The following is a 4,227-nucleotide window of genomic DNA, read 5'->3' as shown; positions in this document are numbered from 1 at the left end:
CCCGGTCCGCCCCTCCCCCCGGCCGGGTAGTTCCGCCCCCGGCGCACAGATCGCGCCAGCGCAGCGGCTCCTGGCAGCCAGCCGCATCGATTGCATTGTCGCCGCGCTCTGCGCCGCGCCCGCCCCAGCTCGTTCGGCGGCTGCTGCTGCTGTTGCTTCTGCTTCTGTTGCTTCGACTGTTGCTGGTCTCTCGGTCTCTGCCTGATGAGACCATCTTGAAATGCCCGCGTCACCGTAGCCGTCTCAGCCTGTTTCCTCCCCCTCCCCCCGTATCCCCAGGGTTTTGCAAACCCGCAACACAATTGTGTCGTAGCCTTCACAAGGTACAGTGTGTTCAACACAATGAGAGATGAAAATTATGTTGTGCGGTTTACTTTTTCCATGTCCAATACCCACGAACGAGGTACTGCGATGGCTCTTCTTTATCTATGCTTCCTTGGTCAGTGAGGAAAATAAAGAAACTAGGAAGTACAATGTCTTTGTGTGTGTAAAACACCACAAACAGCAGAGTAGAGATACACACAGACGCATTACAAACAGCGCAACAGCAGCAGCGCTTATTTGGATGTTTCGTCTCCGTTGGCTGTGTCGCCACCCCACCTTCCCCCGTCCTCGTCTAGAAGATAATGCGATAAACGTTGTTTCTTCTTTTTTTTACCTTTCATTCCTCGCCCTCGCCTTGTTGCTCCTCTCCTGTTTTAACCTTCGGCCAGATCTGGGCTGGTCCGGGCAGGCCGGGCTGATCCTACGGACACCGCCACACCGACCTCATCTGTTCCATTGAGAAGAAAAACACGTAATAAAAAAGAAGTAGAAGAAACAACAAGATACACTTTTTTTCCTTTTTGTCGGTCATCGCCGCACACGCAGCAGACACAATGAAAGAAAAGTTGGGAAAAGGCAAAGTGTTATTTCGCCACCCGCCCGAAGAGCACACGCCCCACCAGCAGACACAATGAAAGAAAGAGAAGAAAAAAGGGAGCCGTGGGCCGGCTGCTGCACACCTCACCCCTATCACGACCCCTAGGATTTTTATCGAGCGCCTTTTTTATTTTTATTGTGAAGAGAAGTAGAGCGGTTCGGCAGCGTGAGTGAGAGAAAGAGAGAGATACCGACGAGCCTAAAAAAAAAGGTCGATAGGAAACTGTTGATGATGTGTCCTACCTGACCGTGTTGCTGCTGGAGGAGGTTTCGGGCGGCTCCAGGTGAGCAGGCGTCAGCCCGGCACACGTCTGCCACGCGCCGCTGCTCCGCCGGCACTGGAAAAAAAGAAATGAGGACGGGATTCAGCTTGCTGTGTTAAAAGAAACGGAATTATTATTTTTTGTTTGCGTGTCTCTGAACGGCTACATTAAGCCTAAATATTTATATATAATGTGTGTGTGTGTGTGTGTGTGTGTGTGAGCGCGTGCGCGCGCACGCGTGTCTGTGTGTGTGTGTGTGTGAAAAATACTGCCTATGTGTCCTGCGGTGTTCTAGTCGCGTGTTTCAAGTTTTAAAAAAAATGTTTCAAAAAATGTTTTAAAAAATCATGTTTTAAAAAACATGTTCAGAATGACTACTGAATTTCCTCATCTCTTCATTAAAGTTTATTTCTTTAGTGGAAACACTTTCTCGGCCACACCGCACAGGAGGGTAAGCAATGCGAGGCTTAATCACTCACTGCGGGCGCGGTGCGCCATGGTGGGGGGGGGGGGGGGCAGTTGCAGTGCAACGCCATTCACACGGCTTGGCGTCGCAGCGATTCTCAATCAGGCCCCTTGAGCCGCCCACCCCCCTCAAACCCTACGAGCCCTTTTCTTTTGCTTATCGAGCAGAACGGAAACCGTCGTCGTGTGACCTCGATCTCCCAGCATGCATTGCAATGCACGAACGAGCGAAGGAGTTGGACGAGGGGTGAAATGACCGCCCTTGACGCCGCACCCGCCCCTCCGCGCAGTGCGCGCGACCTGTCGAGCTGCTTGTCCCATGACCGGACAGGTCGTCGCATCAAAAACTTTTGGGCCAGATCGATACGTAGAAAATTGAGGATAAAAGAAAAGAGAAACAAGTTGGTTGGATAAAGGGGGAAGGCGTGGCGTTAACAAACTTGCGGCCTGCGGCACGCCTGAGGACGCCGCACGCCTCGGTCTGGCACGAAGATAATGGGTAGTCGAACCACGAAACCGCCTTCCTCGACCAACCTTCGAAGCCTTTTTGGACCTTTATCATACTTCACGTTTTTGGTGAGACGACAGACGCAAACAAAAGTGTGAAAAAAGCCTAATCAGGAATTCCGGTTGAGGGTTTCGTTATTGAAAAAGTCAAAAAGAGCCTAAAAGGATTGCATTTCAGTTTCTGGATTATAAATTTGAAAATAAAAGAGGGACATGTGGTATGCGCCGCACAGTAGCGCGCTGATGCCGCGCAGATGCGCAGAGGGGGGGGGGGGTGCTTTTCTTAATACGTGAGCAATCTCCCGTATTGACTTTGTTCCTTCCGGGCGAGAGCCCTCCGCTGCCGCCGGGCGAGGCGTGCCGGCCCGGCCACACCTGCCAGGGCCTGACGCCAGGGGGGCCAGCCCCACAGGTCACGGCGAACCAGGGTCTTCTTTCATTCGCTTTCATTCATTTGGTAGGAGAAAAAATCAACTCTGAAAGTACTATATGACAAAACGCTGATTAGCAAGTCTCTAGCAGATTTCTTTGGCACATATGATGCCGCAATATGAACAATAACAACAATGTATCTCTTTTCAAGAAAAAGAAAATATGATTCTTGTATACCAGAAACAACGTGATTTTAAACAGGTCATCATACTTGGTCATAGTTTTGATCCCTTTGTGGAGTCCTGTTTTTTTCTTTTTCTAACGCACGTAATAAAACGCAGATAAGGCTGTCTCTGGCTCTCTCCTTACACATACATGAGCCCTGTGCTGTGCCGCGCGCATATTGTGGTCGAACAAACCACACGATTCGCAAGAAGAGATCAGCCTGGGGATCAGAATGAAGGCTGTGTGTAACCAGAAGGGGACTTGGCTGGGCGCGGGGTGGCGCGGGGTCGGCAGGTACGGGAGGACGAGGAGGGAGGCGGAGAGGGGCGGGGATCCGTTGGGGCGGGAAAGAGAGGGAGAGAAAGAGAGCAAAGAAAAAAGAGAGCGAGAGAGAAGAAAACCAGGGATGAGGAGAAAGCTCATAAGAAGTGGGCTTTTGCCTTTGATGTGGTAAGCAAGAGGTTATGTGTGTTCTGCGTGGCGAGCGCTAGCCGCGGGGCCGAGGAGTGGGGCAGGGGAGGGGAGGGGGCGGCTCGTGTGGCCAGGGGCCCCCGAGGGAGGCCAAAGGTTGAGGGGCCCCCTTAGGCCCGGCGGCGGCCAACACAAAGGGATGATTGCGGCGGCCCAAATCTTATTTAGCTATTCGTTGGACTCTCTTCTTATCGTGCCGAGACTATGGCGACGCGTGGGGCGCTGGAGAGACACGCCGCTCTAGGGTGAGACTAGAGGTGTTTATTGGTCCACTTCTAACGCATTCTGCCCTAGGTGAATGAACTCAAAGGTGTCGCACACAAAATTATTGTCCGCAGCATTCCGGCAAACCTAACATATTGACAAAAGCCGCAAAAAATCAGAGACAAGATGAGATTGCAAATGTACGGAGTTCCCACAGTTTTCTCCGATTGCAATCCCCCTAACTCCTTCCCCACCGCCATGTTAGCCTGCCGCCTTCCCGCGCGGCGCGGGGGCGGCCAGGGCACGTCACGTCACGACGGCGCGTCACGCGGCACGTCACGCGAGCGGCAGTCACCGTGACGCCGTGACACGTCACGTGCCAACAGAATTAGTTTGTGCAAAAGGTAGTGTCTGTCCCGCTCACGCCCGCTGACCCTGAATATTCATGAAATCCATTAACTCCGTTATATAGGGGCCGCGCGTCGTGTTTGCCCACCCGCGACAAAGATGTGTTTTTTATTTGTTTCCCTTTTACTTAAAGGAAAACTAAAAACTAAGTAAACGAAAAGACTACAACTTTTAAAAAAATAATTTTAAAGACCAATTTGAGACATGAATTTGTTGCGAGGTCAATAGCGAGGGTGCGCGAGTGTGTACACATATCGGGGGGCAGCACCTAACGTCCTCACGCTATGCAGCCGTCCCTTGGAAGAGAGAGGGAGAGGGAGAGGAAAAGGGAGAGAGAGAGGGAGAGAGGGAGAGAGGGAGGGAGAGAGAGAGAGAGAGAGAGAGAGAGAGA

At 52.0% G+C, this 4,227-nt stretch overlaps 1 long non-coding RNA gene across 1 annotated transcript in view; it reads right to left on the bottom strand.

The window, feature by feature from the left end:
• Positions 1 to 376: 376 nt before the first annotated feature.
• LOC113214210 (uncharacterized) overlaps positions 377 to 4,227 on the bottom strand; it is an 11,124-nt gene continuing 7,273 nt past the window's right edge. Inside the window, exons 2-3 of the long non-coding RNA XR_008011873.1 lie at positions 1,165 to 1,259; positions 377 to 772 (exon numbers count right to left, since the gene is read on the bottom strand). This is a non-coding gene — a long non-coding RNA (uncharacterized LOC113214210). The remainder of the gene's footprint in view (positions 773 to 1,164; positions 1,260 to 4,227) is intronic.

This window comes from Frankliniella occidentalis, unplaced genomic scaffold, assembly GCF_000697945.3.
Source record: "Frankliniella occidentalis isolate FOCC.00 unplaced genomic scaffold, Focc_3.1 Scaffold274, whole genome shotgun sequence".
Taxonomy (NCBI): Eukaryota; Metazoa; Arthropoda; class Insecta; order Thysanoptera; family Thripidae; genus Frankliniella; species Frankliniella occidentalis.
This window is presented reverse-complemented; position numbering and strand designations above follow the sequence as displayed.